The sequence below is a fragment of the Adelges cooleyi genome, unplaced genomic scaffold (genome assembly GCF_023614345.1).
Source record: "Adelges cooleyi isolate 19-005CV unplaced genomic scaffold, UGA_ACOO_1.1 ACOO_flye_CR_arks_rails_tigmint_CR_PRNA_30, whole genome shotgun sequence".
Taxonomy (NCBI): domain Eukaryota; kingdom Metazoa; phylum Arthropoda; class Insecta; order Hemiptera; family Adelgidae; genus Adelges; species Adelges cooleyi.
The window spans coordinates 19408242-19426841 of NW_026095971.1; the positions used below are offsets into that span (position 1 = coordinate 19408242).

General features: G+C 35.7%; 1 protein-coding gene across 4 annotated transcripts in view; it reads left to right on the top strand.

Moving 5' to 3' along the window:
• LOC126837943 (sodium-dependent transporter bedraggled) overlaps window positions 1-18600 on the top strand; it is a 61404-nt gene that overhangs the window by 29697 nt on the left and 13107 nt on the right. The window contains exon 1 of one of the 4 annotated variants that reach the window (XM_050571963.1): window positions 17713-17914. The exons of the other annotated variants lie outside the window; for them this stretch is intronic. The gene's annotated coding sequence lies outside the window, so the exon portion shown is untranslated. Of the gene's footprint in view, window positions 1-17712; window positions 17915-18600 lie in introns of those variants that run through there. 4 annotated transcript variants of the gene reach the window in all.

Consider the following 18600-nt stretch of genomic DNA (forward strand, 5'->3'; position numbering starts at 1 on the left):
AGACTGTACTATGTAGGTTTGCTACTCGATAAAGCTGGCTATTATTATCAGTTTGAGAAGGGGACATTTTACTAAAAATATATTACTTTAGATATATTTCTGATGAACTCGTGTTTGAAAATCAATTCCTTGAAATTGTATCTAATTTGATATAATTAACCACTCGAAAATAAATATACGGCTAATTATATTACTCCCATTTGAGTGAGCAATATTGCATTGTTTTTGTTGTTATCATTTTAACGACTATCAGAAATGTTAAAATGCCGCAATTTATATCTCTGATCCCCGAAAACGAAAACTATTATATTAAAATTTTATTTTTCTGTTAACCAACTCTTTGCATCATTCTCTCTCTCTCTCTTTCTGGTCTTGACTTTTAAAGGGACAGTGGTTATTCTATTGACCACTTTTGTTTTGGCCCTTTAGGGGTAGTGGTTAAAGTAGTCAACCACTTATATGTATATATATATGTATATGTATTTATAGTATTTATAGGCATTTATATGTATATATAGTGACGTTGGTTAGAGGCATGGTTGAAATACATAAGGCTATATTGCACATATACCCCTTGTTCGTCGAATATTCCATGATAAAAACAAACATGTCAGCGTGAAGGGGGCGAAAATCAAGAAAAATATGTAGTAATAGTAAAATGTAAATCCCCCTACGCTGCCATTTTGTTTCTGGAGATAACATATGCGAGACATAGAAGACTAGAAGTGAATAGTGACTATGACGTTATAAAATAGTCATACTTAAAACACCACACCGTTAGAGCATTGCGCGGTTGGTAAATACCGTTTTGATTTCTCACTTTTAAGTTGAATATTTTATAGTTTTTCGATTTTATCGTTTTTGTTTTACCGTGCGCCTTATGGGTGTTTTTTCGCTGACAACGAGAAACTGAGGAACTGAGAAACCGATGACCTCATACCGGCGGCCGTCCGTTATAGCGCGCGCGCCATCGGTCTACCACCGCTGCCGCCGCCGCCAGCCGCCAACCGGTGGCTCAAACGGCACCGTACCATTTAGGCAACAGTCAGTCGTCGTGAGTCGTGCTCGTGACCCGTGTGCTCGTCGAGAAGTCTGTGTGTGTGTGTGTGTGTGTGCGTCGCGCGCTTGTACGTGTCTGTGTGTGTCGTGTGATTTCACGCGCTAGTTTGCTGCCCGCCAAGACCGCGACAACCGATCGGCGTGTGTCGCAAGTCTTTCCCGGTCCCGCGAGGCCCGCAACGTAAGTTCGCCATGATCGGTCCGGGTCGTCCCGCCGTCCCGTTGTCATCGCACACACAGCTGTCCATCGACAATTGTTAACGCCACTTTACCAGGTAAGAACAGAAAAAAATTTCATAAAATGTGCAGGTTTTTTTCCTCGTCTTAAGACTTTCGGCCGAGAAATTCAGTATTGATATACATCGTAAAACACAGACCAGAATAATATGATTAATTATAAGTTATCTATTATAATATATTATTATTATTTGGTTCGCCAATCTCCAAAAGGCTGAACCGCGATGTTGTGACCGTTTCTCTAGTGGTAACCGGCGCTAACCGATAAAACGATGTTTATTTTGTTATCAAACTTGTTTGAGTTGCTTCGATCTTGCAAGACTTATACTTGTGTTGTAATATTAAAATCGAGTAACACAAAAATCAACAGTAATCGTAAATAGGTATTGTTCGGTTGTCCAAAATCTATGTCTCGTACAAAAATAATAAATCCAAAATTGTTTTGTGTAGACACTACTTAACAGTAGTTAGTTAATAGGTAGTAACTAGAAATATAGTAAGGGGATTGCATAAGGGTCCAATAGAACGCAATGACGGCTCGGTAAATAAAATTAGGTGTTGCTTGAACGTCTAATAGTGTTAACGGCTTTGTAAAATACAGGTCCGATTTTGGTTAGGTAACTTACAGATCAATTAATGGTGTGAATTATGGTTATCAATGTTATTGCAATAAACAAAACAATTACAATTTTGATAGTATTTTTAATTTTATTATTTTAATCATTTTATTTACGTTGTTTCTTATTATAATAAGAATAATAGATAATAATATTATTAAATTTATTAAATTAAGTGTGGCTGAATTTTGATAGAATTTTTTAATTTTATTACTTTCGTTATTTTAATAATTTTGTTTACTTCATTTGTTATTACAATAATATAATATAATTAGATTTATTAAATTAAGTGTGGTTGAATTTATTTAGTAGCCACGGTTATCGATAATGACCGCAATTTTGTTATAGTAATATAACATTTCTTTATGCAACACTCTATTAGTTTACACAATCATTAACATATTTACACAGACAGATTTTTATGCAACCCGCCTCAAGACCTATAACTTTAGTAACTAGTAAGACGGATGCGGCGTCTTTCGTGTCACCCGTAAAGCCGGATCATATATTAATAATATATAATCGTATCATATATAATAATAATGTGATCAGGCAGAAGTCTCTTTGCGATTAGGTAGGTACGTACCGGGCTAGCTAGATCACGTGCCATATACCGTACTTGAAGTGTATTATAGAAAAGGTTTTTCCCCTTCAGATTGACTACGTCTGTATGATTATCCGACAAATCGTTGACAACGAAAATAATCTATACGATTATTGTAATATTTTTTTTTTACCACTCGTTATTTGACTTGACGCTAAACAGTCTAAGCTGTCGAACAACTATATTCGATAACATTTGTCGGTTGTTGATCTAAATAACGATGTACGTCTCACTGTCAAAGAAAAACGCCAATTATTACAATAACAAAAATTATAATTAACATTTTAACGGCATATTTAGTTGGTAATAATATTATAGAGCAACATTGTCGTTTCATCTATCGGTAAGATTATTTATTAATTTTTTTATTGCATTTGTACGGTATCACGACATTGAAGTGTGATTGGTTTTATTTTTTCAATATCACTTTAAATATAATGTTGTCTTACTTATTGATAAAACCAAACGAGGCGCGTGTAGAGTGACAAAATGTATTGGATATAAAACATTTGGTAAAACAAATAAAACGTATTTTATTTTCAAAAAATTATAAAAATGTAAGATCTCTCTCAAAGTCAATAGAGCTATTGCACAATTAAATCCAATAAAACAATTTTATTCTTTCAGAAACGTAGCTAATTAGTAGCAATTAGTAAAGCAATTAGTATTTAAGTATCATGGATTTGGACCCATTTTACAAAAATCAAAAGTTGTATGTAATTAATATACTTGAAAATCTTTTTTTAGTTTATGGCTTCAAGAAATAAAAACGAAATTTCTATACCATAAAACGAGTATTATTAACTATTTTTAAGCGACAAATAAACCTAATTAATATACGAATTATAATAATAATTAATTTGCAATTTCGGTAAAGTGATTAGCTGGTGATTTGTTTACTTCAAGCATAATGTTTTTGGCACCACAACACCTTAATTACTAAGATGCATCCATCGACCCTCCTTTTGTCTTATTCGGTAACCCCTCCCCCTCCCCCTCCCCATTTTGACCCTGTTCGCAAGCCCTGACTGCCCAGACTAAGTATATATATGAAAACAGGATATAGTGAACTCAAAACCATGACGTCACAAGAGTGAAACTGAAATCAGTGTGATTCAAGCGTAAAATACCATTAATAATATTACAGATTAGATTTAAAAAATAAAATGATCTAATCAGCCGTGGTAATATTATGATTATTAATTATAAGATTAATAGTCATAATATTATTATTATTAATCCTTATTATGATTAATAAGGAGTTGGTACAATATCCACACACTTATTACACTAATTCATGGGGCTGCTACACTGATCTCATCGCGACTGATAAGGAAGTCTTTATCAAAACGTTTCCATCGTTTTCATAATATGTTATCGAACCGACCATCAAACTTAATTATTATTATCATACTATGTATGTCTTAGTACACAACGGTGTCGCGTGTCTGTACATAAAAAGACAGGTGTTTACCAGTTTTTACCTAAATACTGCAAATACTATGCCGAATCACGGGGGCCTATTGAATGGATTTTTTTTTGTTTTTCGCTTCCTCGGACATCTCTCTCGCCACACATGCTATAATTTTATTATCGTGTGACCGAGGCAAATCGTTGTCAGAATATGCCGTTATTGCTGCACCGCGCCGTTTCAAACTTACCCGTTATAATAATAGAAGTTCTTTAGAAGAAAAAGAAGAAAATAATATTATACTATAATACTGTACAAACTGTAGTCAACCCATGTGTTTTATAGGCATACGCTTACCACCCTTGGGCAGGGTCTCGGGGGTGAATGGACAACCCCGCCCCCTCCATCCCACATATTTACCTCGTTTTGTAAAAAACGACAACAATTCATATTTTCTGTCTTTGATTCGTATTTTTTGTATCTTATTGACGAGATATTTCTAATGGGAGCCTAGAATCGACTTTCTATCTCTTTGAGGGAAAATTGAAAATTAAGCGTTTATAAGATGTAACACAGACACATACAGACTTTTTTTTTCAAATCCAAATCATTATGCCGCACTGATATAAAATTGTATCTAGCTGTATACTATCTTATACTGAAGCTAATACAAATACCTATCAATTTTCTGGATTTGTTGACGGAGTGTGTAGCATTTTCCTATCCAAAACAAGCTCTTTAAGTTAACAACAACGATTTCAGTTTACCATTTCAATTACCATAATTTTTTATTTAAAAACCAGGAAAGTAAAATGTTTAATGGTATAACAATTATTTTTTTCCGTCGAATTCAGAAGTATATTCCAGTCGAAATTCAACATTCCAAAAGTCATTTAACGCCCATAACAAAACAAAATGTAAATTTCGTTTCATCTAAACCAGAATTAATGAATTCGGTCATTGCGCCAACGTATAACGGTATCTTCTAGGCTTCGTTAAACATATATATTTTTGTTTAATTCGTTCATCGTTTTAGAAAGAAATAATTTTGTAGTAAACGTGTGTGTGTGTGTAAGATATAATAATATTATTGTTCAGTCAATCGGTTCTACGTCAACGCTAATGTGGAATTTGTTTTTCTTTCCCAAACCCATAAACTTCCAGAGTTCATTGTTGGTTTTTTTTTCCTTTCTTTTTTTTTTTGTTGTCAGAAACCGAATTTGGCTACCAATCTTTAAGGTCGCCGATACCGTCTATAGCGCGATTTTTTATACTATAGGATATAAACATACACACATATGTATTATTTTTGTTGTGGAACACAGTAGCTAGGCGAATTAATATTTTTACAAATCGGTCTCAAGGTGAACGCACAACAAGTGTATACACACAAACACAGCGTGGTGTGTCTCATAATTATTATTACTGTCGTATCATGCTATATTTTATTATGCCAAAGGACTTAATGTACTACTATAAAAATAATAAACACTAATCGCCATCGAAGACGTCATCCCGAGGCATTCCACATTATTGTCTTTTTTTTTTTTTGATAAAACATTTTTGCAAGTACTTGGGTACGTCGTATCCGTGTGTATACCACCTGCGTGATGGAATAATAATATAATCATAACCTCATGGTAACCATTCTTTTTTAGTGGTTTTTACCACGTGAACCACCGCTATGCGCGGCCTTACCGATGACTGTCTACAATAATATCATAGTACTTTACTTTTTTTTTTATTTAACTTGATTACATAAAACTTGAAAGGAAAAAAATATGGGGAAGGGGTGGTTGAATTCGGAAAACAAACGCAGGATCGAAAATCCAGAAGAAGTTCATTGAGCGTGTGATCGTCGAACCGTGTCAATGCATCCGGAGTGACTCATCCGGATCTTGGGGTCTACCACAAAACGTACATACTATCTATCGGCCGGATTTCTTAAATATGACAACGAGGTGTAAATTTCAATCCTATAAGCACATTATAAAAGAGCGATTATGACGGTCGATCGAACATAAACTATATACATGTACACTTGTGCCTATTGTGTATGGCGATTAAATTTGATAAACATACATCAAGTTTTTATCACGTCTCTTCGTTTGGTTAGTAAAGCGTTATTTCCGGTCTCACTGTGAAAATTACGAAGCGCAATTGTTGATTAATATAACCTAACCTGAAAAAGCACATACTGTACAAAGTATAAATATCGATGGAGTAGTGTAGTTGTGTCATCCGCGCACTATGTCATTAATATTAATAATTCTTATCCATACAAGTTTCAACACAACTGAGAATTACCGAATTTTACAACAACAAAAAGTACCACAAAGAAAATAAACAGGCAATATTTGTAAAGAATATGAAAAAATATATATATTTATTATTTTTTTTAACTTTTTTGAAAAAAATTGTATATCTTTTTAGGAGACTTCAAATTTGTTACTTTATAAATTATTTTTTTTGTTCATTTATTATTACTATTTTATTTACTGTATTTTAATTATACGATGCGTTCTTCAGTACACATCTAGTGTACAGCGAATGGTGATCGTGTTATGACTTATGTATTAACCGAAAATACTACCAGAAAATCTGTACCTAATATGTGAATATACTTAATCTTATACAGAGTGGGGCACGAGGGGATGACATTTTTCAATTTGAGCATTTGCTAGAACTCATTAAAATAAACATGATTTACTAATTGTGTGTTTCAGGAGTTATTTTAAACTCTTTTTATTTAGCTACTAAACTACAGAATTTTTAATTTATTTTATAGGAAAATGGTTTTTGTTTTGATTTTTTTTTTATCCTTTTTCTTCTTATATTGTGCTAATAATTTATAATTTATTGTGCGCGTACAAGTCAAGTAAGATGTTGCTTTCGGTCGAATGTACCGACTAACAGTCGCAACGGTGTCACACTCTGATCGCATGCATAGATTGTTGTCCGAAATTGGCCGTTTTTTAAATAATGTCAAGGAATCCGTTAATTACACCGGCCAACACACACTCACACACAACATAAGTGTTCACTAAAATAATAGCGTTTTACCGTACATTTATTATGGTGGCAGTTCATCGCCGTGTATAATTTTAGGTGTCATCGCCAAGACGTTTTTATCAAATCAGCTCTGTTCATGTTTGTGTGCTTGACCGTGACAAGTTTTTTTTTTTGTACTATCCCAATTTGGTTCTATTCCATAAAAAACTAGCCGTTTGAAATTTGGGATCTACAGGATAATATGAGAAAGAGGTCAAAAAAGAAAACTTATAAAACGTTTTCGTTTATTTTTTTAATCTCACCAGAAAGAGTTGATTAATGGATAACGTTATTATTGTTAAACTTAAATATTAATATTAATATTTGTACACTTTGATAATACAATCTATAGCAGTATTGTGTACAACGTTTGTGAGGAAAATCACTTTCTCTTTTAAAATCCTTATTATATGATAGAGTCTATTTTCTATACCCTGAAAACTTCTGGAGATATTTAAGTATACAACCAAAAAGCGTATACTTTTTCTGTTACTCGTTTTATTTCTTTGTAAATAATGTATTATATACTCTTCCATTAGCTCGATGCCTCTCTCTCCCGGATCATTGACAACTATAAGTTTATTAAACAGGTTTGGAGCGTCGTCAGAATCTCATTCTCTTACAACTGCGAAGGATGTGTCATAAGACACTTGTTGCTCAAGTCAAATCTGCTAAAATAAATAATCTATTATCGATAATATAAAAAAAAGTGCCATATAAGTTCCATCCTAGCTGAGCATACTTATATATATATCAATGCCAACCACAAGTAATATGTTGACAAATCGACCAGTACAATTGAAACGTTAAAAAAATAACAGAAGAAACAACACACAATAACCAAACTTGAATATTATTGTTATTTGTTTGCAATGTGACCGATTTACCGTTAACCGACTAAAATAGTATCGACCGTGTCCTCCTTGTGGCGGCGGTCGCGCTGTAAAAAATCATCCTAGTCATTCGACCGGTCAGGACGTACAAACTGACAAGTCAGAATCGCCCGCTCAGGTTTCACTGGAAAAAAAAAACAAATACCGAAATAATTTCCAAACATTTGAAAGTGTTCTCAAAAATCAGAAATATAATCTTATGCGCTCTCCGATTCCGACGGACGGTAAAACAATAATACAAAAAATATCCTATTCATTCCGCCAAATGTATGATCGGATATTTGTCTTGTAACCATTGTAAGTCATTTCGTTTTGGGTTAACGCAGCTGCTGTTGCCGAGCATCTGCGCAAATACCTAAAAATATTATACTGCCAGCGATGGCCGCACTAGTACACGTTGTTTCTAATACTTTTTTTCCGAAACCACGGCTTTGTTTTGCCGGGAATCGTCAAAAAAACCCCTTGCCGGCGTCGCTGCAGACTGTGTATAATATATTGCCTTCCTGGTTATTATCGGATTGGCATCCGCATCGGCATCGGTGCCGTTTGTGTTGCCTATATTTAAGGGGTAATCGCACGTTACCGCCCTAGCGTACTGCCCAACGCTATTGCCGGCTGCTGTGGTCTTTTCTTTTGGACAATTAGCTAGTCGGCGTAATTCATATCTGTGGCCAAAAACGGAATAGATGATTTATGAAAAAAAAAATTGAAACCGACATCGTTAACTGCAGCTGATGATAAATATTATTATATACTGTCGTAGGCGTCGAATCCGGGTCATTGTTTTTCATTAGGTCGTTCTCGTCGGCGGGCGGTCGTTATACTTGATTTTAATATGGTTTTTCTAGATCTCGGTCATCCGCCGCGTTATAAAAATCAACCAAGATGGGTTTTACGACCACCGTACACATGCATGTGCTTCATTATAGTCACTTTGTTCAGTGTTATAATAATATTATAATTGTGGACCGCCGCCGACACGTGTGGTGAGGACTGGCCAATAATAATAATAATATAAAGAGACGGACTAACATAATATTATTGTGCTAGCTTGCATGCGATTGTGAAGTAAACAGGACTAAAACCAGTATGACTACAAAAAATTAAATAAAGGACCACATCGTTGAGCGGTTGTTAGTTGTTACTATTTAATAATATGATAAAATACTTTTTATACCTCTTAACTTTTAAAATATTATTGCTTTTTTTTGTTCTCGAGATACTGTTATCATTACAATACATTGAACGGCATATTGTTTTCTTCTAACTAGGCAGACTGACTTTAGTCCTTCTGTTTGCGTCATATCAAAACTACTATAGCGATATTGGCACAGACTACATAAAATCAAATAGTGCATTCCCTTTTAATACAAGGTAGTTGCTGAAAATGTAAACAAACCCATCTCAACCACTGGTAGAAAAAACAAATTCTTTATGAGAAATTATTGTTTCAGAACTTTTGTATCGCTGAATTTATTGAATGTTATATAATATAAAAAATATTTGATAACACGTTGTAGGGAAAATGTTCTGTGCAATAATTTCATTTCTAGAATGTGGTCACACAAGTTGAGGAGAATTATAGACGGTGGATTTCTGGCCGAAAACCGTTTTCCTCGTTGTAAAGCCACACCAAGTCGGACGTGCGATTCGAACGTTTGGTCGAAGCTATTGTGCCCCAAAGAAGCCGACAAAGTATTATTATGGTTCTATTATCGTTATTGTACAGCTATTTTGCTTCTGACAACCGCGAAAAGTAAAATATTTTGCAATAACCGGCAATAACGCGTTAATGACGGTAAAATGGTACACGCCTAACGCGGTGGTAATAACCAAGATGTTCATCCTTTGCGAATGCACAACAAGTAAATAGAAAAAAAAACGTTGACTCGCTTACATTTACCGTATTTAATTACCCATATGATTCGCCTTTGGTGCTAACACAACAGGACAAGAGAAGCAAGGTCGCTGGCGTAATGTGATCTACACGATTTGCAAATCACTGTGTGTGACGTTTAATAATATTATATAAACAAAACTACTGTCGTTGGGAATTAAAAACGGAATTATTTTTAATTCATATATAAGCCGCATTTCTATGGTCGACCACACCCAATAATTGAGGAATTACAGCCCTAGCCTAGTATTTCTTTTTTTTTTCACCGAAATTGGTTGGAACATAATATAGATTTTAATTCGTAAGGGATTTCATCGGTCCAAGTTTAGACCATTAAGACTCGCATTTTGCTACTGTAGATGACTTGGACTTCATTATTAGCATAATGAAAACACTATAAAAACTAGATTATCGTGCCTCAAGTCCCCCATCCCCTTTCCCGGTGTACGAGTGACCGATTTATCCATTGTTTGTTAACGACTCGACGATTGACAAGTTGATTATCTGAATTCCATACAAACTGGCAAACGGATGATTACTATTTTTTGTTCTCACGGATAGCATGGGTGCAATTTAAATCTCATGATTGATAAGGAGTTTGTACAATAATATTGTAAAATATCTGCACGATAATTTATAATACTTCATGCGGCTACACTGATATCCTCGCGAGTGAGCTATTTGTTTGAAATAATTATAATATTATTGGGGACATTTTATAATGTGTCGGTCGTGAATCTTGTGATGACGTCCATATTCAGTCCAGGAAGAAAACCGCCCGTGTGTAGGTACATAATAGGAAAAACAAGCAAAATGGCGGCTGTTACCTGTCGCGTTCACGTGTGGCTTACCTCGTTATAAGATAATATAATAATATATTGTGTATACGCGCTCATAATAATAATAATATGTAATGCACAAGTATTTTACCTGATCGCCACGTGAGACGTCGCGTTGATATTATGTTGTTGTCCCTCTAAGTGTACGAATAATTATTGCGTATAATATGTATATAAAATGTACAACAACAGTGTGGTTGTAATGTAACAATTCGCGCATCGGTTTGAAAAATTATAAAAAGCGCTGCACCGAATTCACACTGTATTCACCTGCACGGCCAATACAATAATAATAATTATTATTGTCGGTTAACGGTAAAAGAATTTATATTGTGTTCGGCGAAGACGATCGGCGTGGAAGTTGTTTTTTTTTATTTTAATTTTGTGTGTGCGGTAAACGCGAACGGCAGCAGAATTTTCGTGGTCAATAAACTCTTTGGTCGTCGGCATGATGGTCGGTTGGTTAGGTACATCCTAGGACCGGAATAAATTGTGAAAAAAAAATAATAACATTAAAAAAAACACCCACGTTCGACGGGGTGCGGCGACACGTAGGACGAACGGTTTTTTTTTTAAAGTCAGAGATGACAAAAAAACCGTGACTTAGCTTGTAACATTATCATGCGGCATGTGTTTCCGTCCGCCAACGCCGGCTAAAATACTCGTCATTGTGTGTGTGTGTGCTTGATTATTTTTTTGGTAGTTAGCCCAATAGTTCCGATTATCGTTTTTATAAATATATTATTTATGCAACTATAGCACAGATTCACCGAATCCAATATATGGGAACGCGCATTGCCTGTTATGATGGTCGGCTGTTCATGAAAATTACCACTAGCCGCCACGTTGAGAAAAGTTATTGTTTTTTTCCACGATTTATCAAATATACACTTCTGTGTTATCACCACTGAACTTAGCTTATAGAGTATACTACTGTGTTCTCACCGCTGAAATTGGCCAATTTATTAAATTTTAGAGATAACATTTTTAATTTTAATATTTATCATAACGTAGCATTTTTGTTTTCTCTGAACTTGCGAACCACATAGCTGCATCCCAGGCTCAGTTCAGTGTACAAAATTAGATAATCCAAATGGTGCTGCACTTTCCATAAAAGCAACGAAATCGACTAATTTATTGTTTCAGAATTAAGCGTCACTGCGCACGTATTATTTGTTGGAGTTAAAAATGAAAAAACAAAATAATTGATACAATAATATTGTAGTAATCACTATCTGGTTTATTCTAATATGCGTGGCTATAGTTACCCAAAAGATCTTCAGTCACCGTTTTTGAATCGCTATTGCACGATTTCGGTATTGCTTGTTTGTAATCTAACCTAATCTATAACCGTAGAAAATCGTAGGAATTAATATACTCCAACCAGAGCGCGGTCCATGCGACAAGTAATAATATACCGTGCACTCTACTAATGCGTTTCGTATATAGAAAGCTACACGTTCTCATCCAAATACTGTGAAAAAAAAAGTTTATCGATAATGATTATAGATGCGTCCGAATTTCTCTCGGCCAACGATAATATTATGTCTCCATATATTTCGTTTATACATCAAACTAATTATTATTCGTTGACATTGTTGAAATCATGGGAAATTTTTTTTATTAGCGTTCGATTTGTGTGTTTTAAGATATTACTTTCCAATGGTGTATGAAAGCGACTAAAAACAACCTAGGTTCACAGCGGTAGTTTAAAAAAAATAATAATAATAATAAAAACTGGTTGATTCTGCGTCGTTTTGTACAGTTATACTGGCTTCGACCTAAGCAAAATAATATTATGAAAAACGGCACCGGGGAAAATATTTATCTGCATTGTTCGCGCAGTTTCCCACGGACGGCAACGTTAAATTAAATATATGTAATAACCTCCAGGAAGTCGGGTCATAGACTCAGAGAGCAATAATATTGTATACCTACAAACCCATACAGAACCGTATTGTGTGTGTAACGTTATGTCGATAGCGCTTGACTGTTTTTCCGGTGCGCTAAACCGACGGAAGAGCGTCGACCTGCGTCCTCCGCGGTACATAATATTATTATATACTTACATGTATATGTTTGCATTAATAATCTAACTTGGAAAATAACAAAAGCCGACCAACAGTGTCTCGTCTCCGGCGATACGGTCGGCGAAACGAAATTCACCGGGACGGCCGCGCGGCTGCTGAGGAGGAAACTGCGCGTTGTGCCCGAAACGAATAGGTTTACTGTGCTCGCACCGTTGCTGTATATTTTTTTCTTCTAAATTATATTATCACTATATATATACAGCTATCAAGTATCAGTATACTATCTTCAACGCAGGAGAAGAACACAGAGAGAGAGAGGGCAAGCGCCGCCGAGCAGGGAAACGAATGGAAAAATAGCTACCGTGTCCGCCGGACCGAATCGATAAACCGTGCGATATTCCTACGGTGTCTGAAGTCCTGTACTGTCAAGTCACGGGACGTTGGACGGGAAAATAAAATAATAATAGCTCGACCATTGATAAACGATATCGTCACTAGGTTTGTTTCCACGGCGAATCGATCAGCTATGATTGCTATAAGGTGTACTTATGGTGGATTGTTTTCCTTTTTTTTTTTTTTTTAATATTGGCGTGACTTTAACCAATCGACAGACTAACTTTCCAGCGCACCGTCGTTATCGGATATACAACTTGCCATATAATTACCTATAAATTGACCACCGAAACGCAACAGTAGCCACCTGTTTCCAGACTCCTCGTGGGACGATAACTGTATTTCACCCAGGGGTTTGTCATGTTAAGAACATTTATTGTTTTTTACCACGATCTATAAAATATATTACTGCGTTATCACCACTGAAATTGGTCAATTTAAATTTTAGAGATATTTTTAAAAATATGTATAATGGAAAGTAACGCAGCATTTTTATTTTCCATGAAATTGTAAACAGCGTGGCTGTGTATTCCAGTTCAGTGCACAAAACTAGATAAAAGCAAACAGCGCACTTCCCATTAAAGCAATGAAATTGCCTGAAAATTTAAACCAGGGGTCGCAACAACTAAAATGTTATGAAGTAAGCAAAAAGACGAGCTGTAGTGTGACCAGAACGACGAATTACATTTCTCGGGTACATATTTTTAAACTTTTTCACTACTGCAACCGTGCGATACAAAACATATGACAACAGTTATCACATAATCATGTTATGAAATTTGAATTTATCTATTGATCTGTACAGTCGGTAATGATTATATTGTTCAGTGTTTAACAGCTGTCGCTCGCTTTCTTGATTTCTTCGTTACCCGAGTACAGGCCGGTATTATGTGACATCAACGCGCTTCTATTTGTAAATATTTTTACTCTATGAATTCACCCGCATAGACACCAATGTATCTACTATATTATAGTAACCGGGCCAGAGTTATCGAGGAAATAGCCCGCAGCTGTGTCTTTTGTACAACACAATAGTGTTATAACTATCGCATAGAAACGTTCAAGGTCTACGTTGATGAGAAATTTACAAAATGGTAATTGTTTTCATACTGCCTATCCTGATTTTCCCACGGGTGTAGCAAATTTACCCCTCGTAAGAATCCATGAAAAATGTCTCTTCTGGTTATTTTGTGGTGTTATCATCACCTAACCTAGCATTTTAATATTTATCGTGGAAAAAATGTAATTGAATGATAACAATACCGGGAATTGTGTATAATATTGTATAGCTTGAACGAATTCTCTCCAGCAACGAAGGTCTCCGCCGAGTAGACTCTATATAGTAAAGACGCCGACAGCCAATTTGTCAATTAATAGTTATTTTGTCTAAGGTGATAACAATAAGTCCAATAGTATGATATCAACGCAGCACGTTCGAGTATAACAATAATAATTATTATAAAGGGGCGTCTCGTTTACGGCCTCCTATATAATGTAGGTATACTGCCTACTACCGTTTTGCGGTGTAACACAACGTTATGTTTGCTGTGACATCATTTAACGCGCACTTTCGGTTTCGATTTTCAAACCGATTTCTATGGGCACGGCGGAACAAAGAAAGAAACCGGCGCGATTCGTTCCGAGCAACGTCTTCCACACTGTGTCTTGTTTAGCAACACTGCTAGCTATTATCGCTTTCTTCTGTTATTCGACAAAGTTTGTTTACACCGGCCTGGTCCGAAATACGTAACGGTCAAACTCTACAATTTTATATTATTACATATTTTACAATATAATAAGACAGGGCCGAAGAACAATATAAAACCGTTTCGAAATATAGTCCTGAAATTCTTCGACCTTTCGAATGTATATTTTTTATAATTATTAAAACACTTGGACAAGCCGCGCCATTGCAGACGTTAGCTATTGCGATTAATTAGGTGTTTCGTTTTTATGTTATAAAACAAATTATGCAAATAATTGCGTTGTTAGCACTTGCTGAAATCAAACATACACTGTTAACTAAGGATTTTTTTTATTATAGGTACTAGTCGAGCCAGTTCATTGTCGACCATAGCGGTCAAACGTGCGTGTAGAGCTTCTGTGAGCTCTTTGTTCAGACTAATTACACCATTATACAATAATATTGGCTCTAATTAATAGCAGTTTTCTCAGAGCGTGTGCTCATCTACGGTTTCGGCAGAGGTCGTCGGTTTACTAAAAAAAAAAATGTGTTTTTAATGTATTAATGGTCGCTGTGGCCTAATTTAAGATGATATATCTCGAGTGGCTCCTCGTGGACGAGGGGAGTGTAATGTAACTGTGATTGGGTATGGTTAAAATCTTAAAACGAACAAATCTAAAAACAAAAAAGCAACAACCTCGTGTCTGATACCCGGATCATCTTTTGAGCAACGGCCACAATGTCAGGCCGCAATATTACTTTTGGTCCTAAAACCATCCCGCTGAGAAATCGAATCACACAAGTTTGTGTTGAATAGAGTCGAACATAATAACACTTGTGCATTGTAATGCAGATGTTTGGCCGCGATACTTATGTATAATATTTTATACAGTTTAAAGAGCCTATTGATAATCGATAATAATTTATAATTATAATTTATAATAATTATTACTACTAGGTATCATTATCGTTGTTGTTGCCAGCTTATTTGGTAGTATAATATAATATTGTGTAGAGAATAGAAGTGCTATCGATGATTTTAATCGAATACCACCACCATACCCCCTACCCTCCGTGCAGTCGTTCCAATCGTCTCGAGTATTGCTTTACACGTTTATCTATCTGGTACACCACCTCTACTTGGGAAATTGCTGTGTGCATTTCTGGCGTTGAGAACAAAAAAATAACAATGCTTAAGTCGTGATCTCGTAGACACATTGTTGAATGGACGACCTAGTTCTTAAATTTTGCCGGCCCTATTCCTTGCAGAACGGTCATGATGTGCATGATGTAGGGTCACGATGGCGACACGCAAACGGCAACGGGGTTAACGTTTTTTTTTTATCATCATACCTATATTATAACCGTGGCGTTTTATTTTTTTCCCAGCCGAATACCTCTCGACTTGGCTGACCGGCGAGCATCCTGTTCGGAAACCGAGCGGTCGTTAGAATCGACAAAAACAATAATTAATATTATTATAATGTATATATATATATATATATATATATATATATATATTTCCCTAACAACAACACGGAGTGCAGTGTAGAAAACCAGTCCATGAGTTATTTGGAACAACAAGTAGTAATTGGTGGTACACTATATAACGGCTAGCGTTTTTGTTAAATCTATTGACAATATTGTTGTTAAAAAGCTTAGTTATTTTTGGCATTTTAAATTATTACAAATTAGTCGATTGAGTAATCGAAAATTTAAAAACGTCCAAGGACGGATAAAGTTTTTCCTCTATTTACTGTGAAAATTTGATGATTTCCCAAAACGCTTCGTTTTGATTCGCGCACTCCTATAATTGTTTGACATCCACATTACTGTATTAATAAGTATGTACCCTATTATAGTCTGAGTTCCGGTTTAAGATTTGTCTGTACATCACTCCTTAACGAACGGACGGGAGCGTCCATCTATTTCTTTAAGCGCGTCTTGAGACGTTTTCGCGCCGGTATAGGTTTTTGCTCGTTCTTAACCTGACGACAGTTATCAAGATCATGTTTTTTATTTTTTTTTTTACCCGGTCATTAGGTAAAAAGCCGGAGTGCTACTTTTTATGATGTTAAAACTAGATATTACGAATTAGCCCAATTTTGCCAGCCGAATCGCCTTAGTCGACGACTAGTTTATGTGCGGTTAATGAGAGTAAAAATATGATAAAGCGGCGAGCATAGGACGTACTACTCGTTTTGTTTTTAGAAACGAGAAAATATAATAATAATAATCAGTGTGTGTGTGTATACTTTCACTTTATGGTTTCTCGGATATGTTTAATTACGGCGATAAAAACAGAATTCGCGAACGGACGTGAGTATGACTTTTTTTTTCACATCGTACATATACTTCCAAGTATAATATTAATGGTGTACTTGGATTCGCCTACAATCTCACGGATATAAAGTCTTTTGCGCAGAGCGTAGAGACGGCTATCGCGTGTGTATATACCTAATATCGTTGATGATGAGCTATACCATACATAGCCGTATAGCCGTATAGTCATGGCTCATGGGTAATAAGTACATATTATAGAAATTACAGTGATGGATGATTCGACAGATTTGCATGCAAGTACTGTACGCCGAATGCGTGTCAGAATATCATCCGATATTATATATGGTATTCTACTATATACTTACTATACACCGTTGTTGGCAATATGTAGGTAATCCGGTTTGGAGAAATATGAGGGGCGACAGCTGCTGTGGTGGGTCCTGCCCCTCTCTCCGGGCCCAGAAAATTGCAAAGCAAAAACCACCGAATCAAACGCGTTCCGGTTCCGGGGTATATGTCCTTCACCGAGCACTTGAACTGCTTTAACCCGAACCAGAAAGACGGCCAAGAAGGTACGAAGAGGCGGCGTTTTCTTAAGGTCTAACGGGACGGCCGGTGTGTGTCGGCGGAGGCGGTTCGCGCGTTCACTGTCAGCCGCCTTCTCCTCTCTCTCTCTCTTTCTTAGCCTTAGGACAGTCCGTCGTCTACTGTCTACTTGCATACTTCGGTCAGACGCGACATGTCGGTGTGCCGAATCGGTTGTGTGAATGTGTGTGTGTGTGTATTATTGTTGTTCATAGTGCGTTTATTATATATTCCATGTTATCACGATACACATAAGTCATAATGTGTATTTATTATAGTTTGCCATAAAATAAGAAACGAAAAATTACAACGGCGCAGTGTTATCGACCTAGTTAGTAAAAATAATAATACAGTCACCAGCAATTATTATTATTGTTGTTATTATGTTAGAAAATTGGACGACCGCGATAATAGTAATATATATTTTGTATTATTATCATCTTAAGTTTTCTAATAGTATATTATGTGTGTGTGTGTGCGCGCTAGCGATTTAGCTTGGTTTTCAATATTTTTACATTGTAAATTTCTCACAACGCCATGTCGGGATGGTTTTATTCGCTTTAGGCCACCCTATATGTGCTCTATACTTTTCGGCCGAGTTTTAATAACAATAACAGTATGACAATAACTAAATTAATAAACGCTTGTAACAATATTTAGTCGTTACACAACCACCCGGACGTACCTACATAATATTATTGTGTGTTATAATAATATTATACTTTTAATTTGCTATTCAGATGTATTAAATCGTTTATTGAAAGGAAAACGTCGCTTTGCCCCGGTGTTGTTTTGTTTAATAATTTATTATGTGGCTCGAGTTTTTGTGTTTTTTTTTTTACACAGGTATATCTAGAAAACGCATAGTCGGTATTTTAATTACTATAATATCATATAGTATTATTATGTATGAACGAGACCACAATACTCGTTTGTGTGTGTGTGCATTGTATGTTAATGGGTTGAGGTCGAACGGGTCGGAAAAACTACCGGATGTGTAAAACGTCGTGACAAAAA